This window comes from Monomorium pharaonis, chromosome 4 (genome assembly GCF_013373865.1).
Source record: "Monomorium pharaonis isolate MP-MQ-018 chromosome 4, ASM1337386v2, whole genome shotgun sequence".
Classification (NCBI taxonomy): Eukaryota; Metazoa; Arthropoda; class Insecta; order Hymenoptera; family Formicidae; genus Monomorium; species Monomorium pharaonis.
The window spans coordinates 28,288,581-28,303,645 of record NC_050470.1 but is presented as its reverse complement, the minus strand read 5'-3'; the positions used below and the strand labels follow the sequence as shown (position 1 = coordinate 28,303,645).

Sequence of the window (15,065 nt, the reverse complement as noted above, 5' to 3'; positions counted from 1 at the left end):
CTACCAGGTCGTTTTCCATCGTGATTCGTTATCATTCGCGTTGAAAGCCGGAATCACGCGTAATCACGCTATATTCGCACACAACTTACGCGACCAGCGAGTTAAATACCGCTCGTCATTGGACGACGAGTACATCACTCCTTGACGCCGATCAGTTCCTCGCGCGCCGATCGCGCAGTTTTCGCCTTTTACTAGCGACGGCGCATGCGCGCGGCACCGATCGTCTCAAAGGCATCAAAGCGTGCGCCGCCGCTTGCACCTCCGCGCGACGGACGGACGGCCAGTAACGCGCCGAGCGTCGTCGTGGGAGGGTGACTTTTTTTCCCCGTCGCTCGCGCACACTTGGCGCCAAGTTGGAGCAACGAAACGGAGAGCAGCCAAACCGCGTGATTCCTCGCGGAGCGCGTGTCTTAATTAACAGCCACCCGGCAATTCTAACTCGACCTGAGTTGATAGGGGTGGATTGCCGTTGCCGTACATTACAGCAAGTGCTAAAGAGAGAACGCGTCGTCATGGGTACCGTGTGTTGTGCCCCGCGGGTGTAGAGTGCGGATTGCGCGCGATCGGGCGAGGGGGATAAGAAAAGGGAGATAGAACGAAGCTGGCGTGTTGAGAAAGGACCGAGGATACAGAAGATACGCGCGGGTTAAACCGCGACCCGCCGCGGAGGTGAAGTCGCCTCTCGTTGTCGTGGAGGAGCGCGAAGGAGAGAAACGGAGCCGGCGGTACGGGCAAGAGACAGAGAGACGCACAGAGAGAGAGACGATAATGTGGAGCCGTTGCTTCCGTCTTCAGCGACAAGTCGACGTTCGGATTCGCTCGTAGTAAGTGAAATAAACTACCGGGGACGTTTCACGGGGATAACAAATGCGTCGGATTTACATGCCTGTCACAGGGGTTGCCCGCCCTCCGAAACTTCGACTCGCGAATTCCACTCGCATTCTTGCGATACGCAAATCGTATCTGCAACATTTTGTAATAGCGTGACAAATTCATTCTCCACGCGAAAGTTTAGTTGACAATTGTGAGAATATAATTTGATAATTTAATCATGTTCGCTCGTGTCTTTTGTATTTTTCTTTTTTGTATATATTCCTGACTGACGTCTGCTAAAATGAACGATGATAATATTCTCTTGAAAGTTTAATCCTTTCAAGTAGTCAAGTTTTCTTTTTAATTCAACGAACAATAAGTGAAATGGTGGTAATGAGTAAGAAAGTACTGAGCACATATCATTTATCACCTCGTAGAAATTAACCGAAATCCTACTTTCTTTAAAAATATTTCATGAAAATTTTCTTCATCTGTCAAATTAAATGAGAAAACATGTAAAAGGCAATGCTGCATTGGTTCTGTTAAATATGATCATTTATTGTATAAACTCAAAGCTTTGAACTACGAAAACTAAAATATCAACGTTTCAAAATATAAAAGTTTCATTGTTGTACAAATATCGATATTACATATCGAGGAGTTAAAAATCTTTCTTTTACGCTAATTTTCTTTACATCTTTTTTCAAATTAAATAATAAAATATGTAAAAGGTGCTGTATTTGTTTCGTTAAATATGACACAACTTGCTAAATTTGAAGAGAACTTTTTAAACGATAAAAACATCAATGTTTCAAAATATAAACGTTTTATTGTTGTACAGATACTGATATCATGTATCGATGAGTTTTGATATTTATAATAATAACAATGAATTCGTCGTAATAATATAGCTCACGGGAGTATCGAGTTTTGGAGCGAAAAGTCTTTATTGACAAACGAGAAAAAAATATTGCGAATATTATAAAAGAATTATTAACGAAAAGCGTTAAAAACATTACGTATTATCGATATTACTGAATTCAATTACATGATTCTACAATATATATATATATATATATTTTTCGTTGATACATGAACGCACGCACTATTCAGAACATAATAACATAATATGTCAAAATGTGGAAATCACTCGAAAGTAATCAATTATTCACCCTTCGCATTCTTCTCATAATGGAAAGCTACACGGAAAAAACGGTTTTATTGAAGTGTCTAAAAATAATTTTGTTAGGCCATCAAAATAATTGCGTAGAACGATCAAATTGCAGCCTTGTTCATTATGCTTAAGTGTCTCATATGATTATTTTGATAGTTCAATAAAATTATATTTTCAGATGTAACTAAATTTTTAAATACTTTAGCACAACTATTCTTTTCGTGTATCAATCATCAAGAAGGAAAACGCCACATTTATTTTTTATTATACTCTTGCATAATTAATAAATTTTCTTAAAGAACACGAATCTATGAAAAAAGGGATAAGATACCGATCTTAAAATCTACTGATTTTTTCGCATTTTTATGAAGTTGTAAAAATATTGATTACTTTTTTGGTTATATTCATTTAATAAAAATGTTGTAATAAAAAAATTATTATATTATAATGCATATTTTTAGCTATACATCATACTGTCATTTTATTAAAAAAATGTAAGTATTTAATATAAATTATGTCAGGCTTAATCAATTAAAAAGTCATAAGAATGCATTTTAAACACACTTCTATTATATTGGATCTCTTTAAAGTAAAATCCGTACCTAATTAGTATTCATAAAATTAAATAACATTTTAATTTTACAAACACCGCTTTATGCACGTGAATTACTTTGCATTTCAATGACAGTTACAACTCCTTGTGACATTGAAGAGTTACGATTGTTCGCATAATTGATTTTGACTCATCGAGTTCACTGTATCGAGTACTATCACGATCGTAACTTTTCCATCTTTAATCGAGCGCCGTTTCGTCTGGCATCAATTAAAGCGATTATCGTGCAACCGAGCTCCGCGAACTTGTTGGCCCCGATTTTCACGTAAGAATAGTTCACGTGTCAGTTCCGTTGACGCTGCTTTAAAGGGTTAAAAATAAGGTGTAGTCGCTTGCGCCGATCGACCGTAAACTAAACGGCATATATATATATATATATTCGCGAAAGAGAATTCTTTTGAAGTACGCATTGAATCTCAACTACGACTCATGTCATCGGTAATGTACGACAGGCGTCATTTAACATTTCATCGCGCGAAAGTCGGAAATGACATCCGCGAATTAGTTGAACGGAAACAACAGCGGAGAGAATAGTTGGTTAACTGTTTATCAAATTATAATATTTACCGTCCGTTAAATTAAATGTAGTTTGAGAAGTAAAATAACATATGGTTTCTACACCTGTCGAATGTCGTGTATTTTCGATTAAATTGACTTTTTTCATTTGCCCGTCCATGTCAATAATTTAAATTGTTTCATTCACGTCGCAAATGAAATTCTGTTAGTTAATTGTGTCGCTATGAATATGCAAAACTAGATTTGTATACGCGAATTTCAATGTGGGAACAATTCATATTAGAGATTAATACGTTCATGTTCAGCGATACCATGATGCAACATGAGAAAGATGCATTATGAGTTAATACCAGATTACATATTAAAACATTGTCATTAGGAAGGTGCTATTAATTTAATCACCTACCTGTTACATAACAATTCTTCTGATTATTTTCGAATGAAGACTTTATTATATGTCTTGAAGTCACGCGCAAATAGAGAAAAAACAACAATAGAATGACTTTCTCCATTTTATATAAATTTCAAGAGCTTGGTCTCTATCTATCTCTATCTACAAGTTCCTGAGATTTTGTAATTCATTATAAAAGTAAAATTTAAACATAAATTTAGATCGTGAGTTCGCAAATATCAATTTTTGTTTAGCCGCCAGCTTTTGCGATAATTTTATTAAATATCAGAATTTATATTTTTAGATATATTAATGTTGCAATGAGAAAAGAAAAAATATATCTTAAAATATCTAATATTACAAGAGATATAATATTTTTAATTGTAACTGCACAAGACAAATTTAAAAGTTCGTTGTTTGATTGCAAGTAGAATGTATAATGGAGATAAAAATACAGTTTATAACAATACTTGGTAGTACAATACGCCAGGATATTGATTTTTGCAGTACACTCGTCGTTAATTGGCCTATTTCGAAATCCGTGCAATGGCGGCGCGACATATTTAGACAAAGGTACGCTCGTTAACTATGTTTCGGCATTAATCACGTTTATAATTTTTGAGTACGGCTAATTTGTATCTGTTCGCGTTGCAAGAACGAATCTACTCTCAAAATGCCGTTCATTGAAATGCATGAGACATTGCGAACGGTGAATTTACGCGCGTCAATCCCGTAAAGGGCAACGAGGGCTGTTTACTGGCCGCTCTCGAAGTGCGAAATGAAATCAATTTGATTTTCCTTCATTAATGGGGGATTCAATTTGCTGAATAAATTCACGGGGATTTAATGAGGTGTTTCGCAGATAAGAATTTACTATTGAAAACGCACAGCACGATTTCAATATAGACAGTTTAGTTGAGGAAATTGTTTTCTCATTGGAGAATAGAGATAATTATCTTAACATTCTCTAATTTATCTTCAATTGTGAATTCTCTCCTTTACCTTCGTTGAGATATAATTATTGGAATAGAAAACAAAGTAATGCGAAAAAATGGAATAATATAATAACATAGTTGATACTATTTGTGAGGAAATTTACGATATTTTTACTTTTGTTTAATTTCATTTTACTGCAACTCCGCATCTTTACACTTACAAGAGACCGCACATTCAAGAATCCTTAAAAGCTCAATGAATACTTAGAATTGCGCGTGTATTATGTAATAATTCTTGACTCGTCGGGCATAAATCAGTTAAAGAAATTTCCTTTGTGTCACGTATGTCCATTACGTATTATTGCATCACTATATCTCTTGTAACATTCGCAACGCCATTTCTCGAAACAATTTTTTTTTCTACCAATCACACATAAATCAATAAATGCATTTCATTTGCATTTCGCTGTTTGTTTGATTTAAAATTTGCATAAAATAATTTGACAAATTAAATTCGTTAATAACGCTATTAATTAAACTGAATATAAATTCATTACTCTGTAATTGCTAAGCTCGCGATTCACAATTCTATACTAATGTGCATTCGTTAATTGTTTATTTTATCGACTCTTGCATATTCGTATTAAATCACATATAATGCAATATATTAAGTTACAATGCAACATTCAGTCCGTATGCAAAATCGGAAAATATGAAGCCAAACCTCAAGCCTTTGTTATCTGATGTCGCGCTTAATCGTTTTGCTTTCAATTTTAGCGTTACGGGAAAATATTTCATAGAGTGATAATAACGCGAGCCTCGCACGCACTCGTTCTTCCGCATCCCATAAATAAAGTGGCGCACGTGACCGCGGAGAGTTCCCATCGCCCGCAATTATGCCCGTAACTTTTCCACGCCACGCTCGTTTATCACCCACGCTTTTCGCACAAACGATTAGCCTGGTAGGAAACGTTTAACACGCGATTAACCTCCGACCATCGATAAAATGTAAAGCGATTCCCCGATTGCCCACCGTTTCTTCTCGAATTACCCGAATCACGCGTCTTGTTTTCTTTTGGAAATTTCAAGCGAGGAGGAAACGCGCGCGATCTTTACTAAACAATGTCAGAAAGTTCGGAAAGAAAACGTCCGAAAACTCCACTTAGTGCTGCTCTTAATTTTTTCCTCCGGAACGAAGCGTCCAGATGAGGGAAATCCGACTCGCAGACAAATCGTTTCCGCTACAGACACGGCGCGTACTGTCGTCACTCGAAACGATCAAAGCTTTGTAACGATTAATCAAATAATGAGTTCCAGCATTGCGGAATTTACGGCGTAATTTCACTTCGTTATTTAACGGCAAAACATGGTCGCCCTGAAATTGCAATCCTGAAACGAGGATCTGCGCCAAATAGAGGACGCACTCCAACAACAAAATACGTAACGGTATACTCAATACCGCTTCCCCCAATTGATTCTCTTGTTAGATCGAATTTCTAAGTGATTTTCCTTCCAACGAAAGGATTTTTGTACATTACGAGAATATATAAGAAGCTCTGCGCGCCGAACCTGCAAGAATGACTCAGACGATTTCAGAGGAAGCTTGAGTCATGATTTATGAACGGTCTGCTCGAAGATTGCGCGATCGTGCTCGTCGGGTTTTCCAAACTTTTGTTTTATTTTTTATAGCGCTTCGTCTGTGTCGTGCCGATTATCCGCGTTTAAAGCCGCACACAGCGTCGAGGTATCTAGATTGTCAGACCTATAAAACGCTCGCAGATAGCTGCTCGCGATATCGAGCTCTCGGTCGATACGAACAAAGGGAGACTTGCAATCCAGCGTTCATGCGGTAATAATGTGGTAACAAAGAAAAAAAAAAAAATAATGCGCGATAACGTTGACTTTTCATTCTGAGCCGACGGCGGCGTCGGAACGCGCATCCGAGGCAACGCGAGCATGCAAAATTACGTTAACCGAGGGAATACATCCGAGCGCTGCATGCTAAGCATTTCCGCTGGGGCAGATTTTTGTTTCTTTTCTCTCTCTCTCTCTCTCATTTCGCGCTATCGAATAATCTCTGCAAACTTTAGATTAACGTAATATGCATGGTATCCCGCCGCTTTTCCGCGCTGTCATTATTCGAATCGACTCGGATTCGGAGTAAATTTCGCCTGAATTGTGAATCCCGCAACACCGATGTCATTTGAATCGAATACTTAGGGAGAACTCTTTGTGTTTTAACTTTGTATATAGACTTCCTATATTTCATACATAGATAGTGAAATCTTATAGTTTAAAGCGGGTCGAAGTGCGCCAGCTTCAATGGGATTTCTACTTAAAGATTAATGTTGCAGGCATATTCCGACGTGTTTTCATTAAGCGAAGTCGACTCCAAATTGGTCAAAGAAATCGTAGATGAGAGAAATCTAGGACACCGCGTATAGTCCATCTACATTCCAGTCTTCGAAACATTCTTTACCAAATAACAAGCGAATATTGCAGTTGTCTTCAACGTGACAATTTTGATTCAAGAAATATGAATCATCGAACACGACTATCTGTATTTTTAGACTGTTAATCAGGGGCTACAATCATAATATATCACGATCGTGCGTTTCTGCCATTTGAATTTACAATGAGTGCCGTAGGAGAACCCAGGTGCTCAACTGGCTTGACTGCCGATCGACTTTTGCATATTGCGTCAATACGAGAAACGATCTTTCCTTCTTTTTTTCCTCCTAGCACGGTTTCCTTTTTATCGACTTATTCTGCACGTCAAACAGCGAGGTACCCCCGATCGGACGAATCTGAAAGAACCGAAATCTTACGGTATCCGAATGTGTTCGAGAGTGTGTGTATGTGCGGGCACATGCGAGAGATGTCCCGTTTTAATCTCCGTTGATAAATATCTCTCGCAGCGCGCGATACAGTTTGGTCGGATCGGGAGGGATATTACGCAGTTGAATTTCTATCTGCATTTTTTGCTCGTCGCTTTTATATCGAACTGAATACTCAGGCGCGCTTTTTTTACACAGCAGCATACGACGTTGATACTGCGACGCGAATTTATATTGAAAATGTTCCGCGTCGCGTGTAGAAACTGGAAACTGAGAAACTCGAGCGTTGAAACACTGTGGAATGTTTCACGCGTTACGACACACGAAATTTAGTTTTCCGGTTAGCACAGAGTGTAAGATTTAGTTAGATGCTTTTGAGTATTCGCAATTTGTTGAATTTTGGTTGCTAATATTATTTAGGCAATAATCTATAATGTAGCTTAAAGCTAAATAACGCTGATGATGTGTAAGATGTTTTTAAAGATGTTAAACTATTAATTATTTTTTAAAACTCTACTTTATAAAATCTCTTTCTTTCTCACATTAAGTAATATTAATCGATTTAAACTTTTCTTGAAGAATGAAGAATTTAAAACTCAGAAACTACGAAAAACGTTTCCTTCTTTTTAAATGTGTTACTCATAAAATTATTTATTGCTTCTTTCTTTTTTAAGCAAAAATTTAGATTCTTTAAAAATTGAAAGCTACACACAGGAAAATATCATTCTTGTGCTAAGGAAAGCGATTAATTAATTTTTTCTTTTAAATCACTTATTACAAATTTAAAAAATTCATATATTTAAGAAATTTATATAGTCTTTTAAAGAATGTTATAAAATTTTATCGATAAAAAGTCAGAATAACAAGTAAATCGAATTTTAACTTAATATTCTTCATTAAAATATTCTTATTAAATTACTAGGATTCTAAATGTTTTGAATGAATTTGATGCTTATGATAGATTTAAAAGTAATATTTTCTTAATTTAAGTTATTTGTAATACGTATTTTTCTGTGTATATAAAATTTATTTTAAATAAATATTATTTGTTTCGAGTAAATAATGAGTATATTTTTAAGATTATTATCAAGCAAATATTCTTTGTAAAGCGTTCTTTGTAACTGTTATTTACTAAAAGAAAAAAGTATAATCACTCTTTCAGCAGTACAATTGATATGTTTTGTGTGTGGGCATGTAGTTCATTTACAATTGCAAGAATGTTATAAGTATCACACTGACTGTCGCTCGAGACGCTGCTCGACAATCGAAAAAATGAAACGCCTTGTATAGTCGTGGAGATGACTCGTCAGTACAAAGAAATGCGCGGAATGTACACTGCCGTCTTTCACGAAACCTTTTCTTTTACGTTCGGGAACGAAACGCTAGCATGCGATGGTATACTTTGCGGCAGGAAACACAAATTACCGTGATCCCTTTTCCTTAGAAAAATAAATCTGGAACACCATCGGATTTATTAATAAACGCACACGTTCGTCGAGCCAGCTACAAAAATGTGACGTCGTACAGTATTTATACCTCGCGGTTCGTTGATCTCATTATTTTGTTTTCCCTTCTATTAAGGCGCATTTAAGCCGGCGGCTTTTACTCAATAATTAATGATTAATACGGGCAACAATTGTGAATTGAGTACGGAGAACAAAGCCCCGTAAACATTTCCGACATTTTTATACTTTTCACGTTATGACATTTAATTAATTATACTTGTTAAAACATTTAACAATAACGATGTTTGAAACTTTTCGATTTTGAAATTTGCTTGACTTTATGATGGCTCTATAAGAACCAGGCAGATTAAATTAATTTACGCTGGAGTTTCTAAGTATTTTGATCGCCCTGGGCAATTTACCATGTATTACTATCAATTAGTTTTTATGGCAACATCTAAAGCAGCTCTTTCGCTATAAATTAAGGAAACTTATCTAAATGGATTTCCTTGTCGTCCTCTACTTGTACGCCTTCTCGCGAGCTTCTCAGCCTATTTTCCTTCGCATGCCTCCGCGTACGCATGCTTCCATGTCACGTCGTGACACTCTCCACGTGCACACGCAACGCGAGCACCATTATGATTTTTAATTCGTGCCTCCATAGAACCGAGCCCCAGGCCCTTAGCGCGGATCACGAAAACGCAATAATCTCGCGCAGGTTGTGAGAGTCCGCCGGTAATATATGCAAACGGAATCACGAGGAAAACGACGTTCGTGGAAAACAATAATGATCGGTGATAGTAATGATTAATGCATGAGTCTCTTCAGCTTTGTGAGTGCTTTTGTTGCTCTCAGTTCTCAACCTTTTTAAGGCTCGATATTAAAATGTTATTAAAATATAATATCCTCTACGTCGTCGTCCCATTTATACATGTTATGTTTTTAACCAAATACTCTCAACAGGCATGAAAATCTATTTCTAAAAGACTAATTCATATATAGATATAAATGTGTATAATATATATTTTTAAAAATATCAATTGTGCAAAAGGTACAAGGTATAATGTGCGAAGGATAAGGATATCATCAAAATATAATAATGAAAGAATTTATATCGCGCAATTTTTTATACATTTCACGTACTTTTTTAACAGCTTTTAATACTATTATTTTTGTAAAAAGTAGTTTAAACAATAAAATGTAGCTAGCAGCCAAAGGCAGCAGCCAAACGCCGAGCAGCCAGGGCCGAACGTCATATAGGCGTTTCCAGGGAACACTATTCAATCAAACGTTAAAAATTCCCTGGTTATGAGATTTTCATTCGCGATCGTTATTAATTGTTTAGTGGTTTTTTAAATTGTTAATTACGTTAGTCAGATAAATACAAGGAACGCTGTCTTCAAATTTCTACGAAAATATTTTTTGAAGTCTAGAACGGCTTAATTAACCGTATATGAGAAATTTTTATGAAAATGCATTTTTGCAAAACATAGTTGATTACCAGAATAATGCAGCAATTTTTTTTTTTGTAAAGTACATTACCGCTTTTTGCCGCACCCAGAGCCGACGACAAGGACGTAGCGGTTTCACGGCTCCAAACGATAAAAATTAATTAAAAAAATATTTATAACAATTAGGAAAATGCACGTCCTACCGCGAATAATCGATCAGTCGATTGTGCGTTACGGAAAGATATTTCCAGCCAAATTTGAAGGAAATCGTATTTTGCGTTTAGGCGTGAGGCGCGGAAAACGATAAAAATTAGTTTAAAAAATTTATAACAATTGGTAAATTACAAGTCTTGTCGCAAATGATCGATTATGTATTATAATGACTAAACTCTATGCAAATTTTTCAAAGTTTGTTAAAAATCTCATAACCAAGGAATTTTTAACGTTTGATTGAATGGTGCCCCCTGGAAACGCCTATATGACGTTCGGCTCTGGCCGCTCGACGTTTGGCTGCTGCCTTTGGCTGCTAGCTTCAGTTACATAACAATAAATGTAAAATATGTTTTAAATTTTAATATTTTTTCATTTAAAATTTATTTTCTGATCTATTGCTGAATCATTCGCGACAGAATAAAAGCAAGTGACTCGCCGCTTGCTTTTATTCACGTTTACAAATATAAATGGTATTGTTTTTATGTCTGTTATTTTAACGCGTGCTCTCTCGATGTCATTGTTTGTGTAACGCTGGGTACAATGAGTCATTTCATTTTACGATTATACGGACGGGCTATTCCGTTGCCGACAGAGGCATTGGAATTAATATCTGACGGCGTGTATACGCATAATATATGTTACATACATATACAAATACATTTATTACATACATACATATAATATGTATACACACATATACATATATGTATGTGTCTGATTGAGTAAAACCAATTTTGAACCAATCGAAGTTGCGGTCGTACATACGTGGTACCTACGCTACGTAAGGGACATGGAAATACGGTTCATTGTGGTGCACAACGCCCACTAACCTTAATCACATCCGAGAATAGAAACCTTGCAAATTGGAGCAACTTTTGCTATTACATATAGTAGATACGTCTTTGAATCACGAGATGTTCCATTGCATAAGGGGTAGTTTAAACAGGTTCACCAACAAGGAGAACGTATAGGAGAATACACGTTTTCAGACAGGATTATCTTGTCCATATCTTATCAAGCTAACTAACTTAGTCATTGATTATCACAATCTGCATTATTATACACATGTGGCAAACAATATTTTAAAAAGCGCGACTATACCTTGAGCGTTTTTTAAAACATTCTCCATATAAATATAAAAATTTGAGCAATTTTTATATTTACGTGTATATTAAATTGTATAGAAAATTTCATGCCTGAGATCATATTTAAGAAATTATGTTGAATATTTTGTTGAATGTTTTAATAACATATCATGTATATCATAAAACGTACGCGAACAATGTTATAACACTATTATATGAAATATAGATGCCACGTGTGACTATGCAAAATATTCAAAGAAAAATTTTGCTTTCTGACTGCGATCCGTGGATACACATGAATTATTAACAAAGGGAAAGGGAACGCTCGAAGGCGCGTATTTCAATAAATAATTTAACGATTGCTCTCTTTCGGATACTAAAACTTCGAAAAGTAGGACTAGCGGTTCTTTACATCGATAGATATCTAGCCTTGATATTGTATGAGTCACATCGTCGTCAATAATATTCCAGTCGCCTGGTAATCAATGAAATGTTTGAGTTAATATGTCACCAGACGCGTTGTAAGAGTACGTCGCGTTAACATGCGATGCGACAATCGATTCAGTCTCACGATAGTCTCACGTTTCTAATATGGAAATCTTTTCATATTTACATGGTTTTACTACGACTATTCGATGCGCCACATTTCTCGTATCAAGCATCGAATGTCAATTATCATAATAGGGACACCGGTTCATCAAGCAATACATCAGTTAGGCAAGTTTCGAGCAATATATAACGCATCAAACGTTTTTCGTAGGAGATCGTAAAATAATCTCATCGAAGCGCGACGGCGGTATGTAACAGGATCTACGCCGTGAAGTATCGACGGGAGGAATTTAGCCTGTTGAACTGAAGATGTTATAGACTCGACCCGCGGCAAAACTTGAGCCAGCACTAATTCTGGCTGACTCCGTTCTTTCCGATGTTCTTTCGTCTATAAGATCGAACCTTAATATAGGAAAGAAGAAAAAGAAGGAGAAAGAGAAATCGGTGGCCCAGAATTAACTAATCCAGATGAGAAAATACGATCGGACGAGCGCATGAATGATGCAGTGAAAGAAGAGCGAGATCGGGGAGAGGTATACTTAAACGGTGGAATAACGTGATGAGCCCAAATAAAGGTTTTGCTAAAGAGAGAAAGAGAGAGAGAGAGAGAGAGAGAGAGAGAGAGAGAGAGAGAGAGAGAGAGAGAGAGAGCTCGCGATCGTCGGGCAAACTCCGAGATCGAGTAAATATAATATTACGGCATCCAGCTAATGGCACTCCCGGTTACGCGTCACTTGACAAGCGTAATGAACGTTTGCTTTCGTAATAAAATAATAACGGGCCGACGGACAAAATTTGCATTTGTAACGGGCTACGAAGAGCGACTGTTCATAGCGGGGGTATTAGCATAAATATTATTTATCGCGACAAGACCTCTTTACGACGAAATGTGATCGTGATGCGCCGATCATTGATCCGTCCCTCCGAGGGCACAGATGGGCGTAAGGTCCCCATTATGATTCGTAAAAGATCCTACGGGCTATGATTGCAGAAGACACAAGAAGAACAACAACTTGCTTATTATCCTCTCAGCATACTTGCCGATTTATTTATCGTACTTTATTTGCTCATTTTATATCATGTATTTGTTTTTCGATTTTTCAGTGCGTACTAGGGGTATAATTACGTTCTTTTTATTTTGATTTAAAAAAAATCTGGAATTGAATTATAAGCCGTAACTATATGTTTCACGGTTGGTGATATGCAAAAGTTTATCCGTTCCAAATCCATACCGTTATTACCGATGTGTCGTTCTCGTAATACATCACGTTTCTTTTACTATTCATGAACGCGCGATGTTAATCGAAGCGATCAATCGATATGCGTACATATGTGTGCGCGATAAAATAGATTGCCCTTACGTACCGAGGAGTGCAAGAAAGCTGCAACCTTTGAAATAAGTTGGCGCACGTTCGTCATAATGTAATTATATATATATATATATATATATATATATATATATATATATATATCGAGCCTTGTTTTCTTCCATTTATACCGTCATCTCTTGGTAAATAAGCATCTGCGCTGTGCGGACAAAGAGTAACGAGTAGCCACGACTTGTGTAATGGCATTAAATGTCAGGTCAAGTGACTGGCGAAGCTAGTCGCGTCTGTGTGTGCGATCGTAGCCTCTCCGTGTGCTTTATTTCCACCGCGAATACAGCATACCTACAAACGGCGCGCCTACTCCCATTCTCCATGAGAGCACCCGCGAGTGGCGCGTTCGAATTGTTCATCTGGTGGTGCTTTTTATTGCTCGCTACGCGGTCAAAGGGAATTTTGCATTGCGCGCTCGTTGAGAAATATGCCGTGGGAGTCTTTGCGCCGTCACAGTTACGCCTTTTCTCGTTTATTCGCAGTTACCGGGATATTCAGGATAAACAAAAATTTATATATAATTGAATCAATATTCTCTAAAGAAAAATTACATGCTTAAAAAAATAAGTGTAATCTCTCTGTATAAAATGTAATATTAATTATAAGAATTTTCTTTTTTATGACAGTAGTAATGTACATTTTTTAATTCAACACAGAATTAATTGATTAAAATTTTTCGTAATATTTCATTTAGAATATAAATTATAATTATTTATAAGGGCATTTATAAGCGATATAAATTGTTTCATTATTTTGAATTTAAATTAAAAATTAAGTTGAATATTTATGCCCTATAAATTCCCCGAAACATGTTTAATTTAGTCTACCATTGTTTATACATGTACTTTTGTGCACGAGTATAAAGTGCAATTGATTTTTCTCTTAAAAAAAAAAGTAATAAAAGAATATTTATGTAGGGTTAATATTTTTTTTTGCTGTACGAAACGAACGACACCTGACCGAAAGGTTAATTGAGAGAGATATCGGGAAAGAATGTGGGAGGCAAATTGTACACCCAACAATGGTTTTTGTATTGCAACACCTGTCCATTCTGTTCGTAATATCCTATCAACCTTTAACTTTTATGACTCATAGTTCAGCGAAGTAGATATTTCTGTTGTACATAAAAATAATCCTAAGGACAAAAGAGTCTTCTTTAATTCACGGAAAATGTCGCGTACATGTATTTATAATACATAGAGAGAATTTTTCATTTTCGTGTGTGACTGTGTATTTATATATATTTATTTTTAAAAAGTTTATAAATTTAAAATATGACATAGCTTTATAATGCAGGATGATTAGTAATCCAGTAATAATATCCACGATATTCTATCGAGACGTATTCTGCTTCGGTTTATTAAAGAGATCAAATGGTTAAATGGTTACATCGAGGAATTAAAAATTAAAGATATCGAGAATCTCTCGTATGCGGCGCAACATGTATATAGAGAATGGAATTTCTTTATATCTTGCATCACAGCAAGGCAACGCTGTATTTTTGTCTGATATTCAAAAGAGGAATTTTCTACAGTGCAATTTCCACAGAAGATTACATGAACAACTATTGCACATCTTGCTTCTTATGTAAAATTCTTCTCTTTCACATGCTTTCATGCATCAATAAGATGGTTTATACTATCTCGTTATCTCGTGAAAACATC

At 36.2% G+C, this 15,065-nt stretch overlaps 1 protein-coding gene across 2 annotated transcripts in view; it reads left to right on the top strand.

The window, feature by feature from the left end:
* Window positions 1-279: 279 nt before the first annotated feature.
* The window catches only part of LOC105832341 (mucin-4), a 51,984-nt gene continuing 37,198 nt past the window's right edge, over window positions 280-15,065 (top strand). The window contains exon 1 of one of the 2 annotated variants that reach the window (XM_036285313.1): window positions 280-824. The gene's annotated coding sequence lies outside the window, so the exon portion shown is untranslated. The remainder of the gene's footprint in view (window positions 825-15,065) is intronic. The other variant, XM_028189031.2, reaches the window with a different exon arrangement.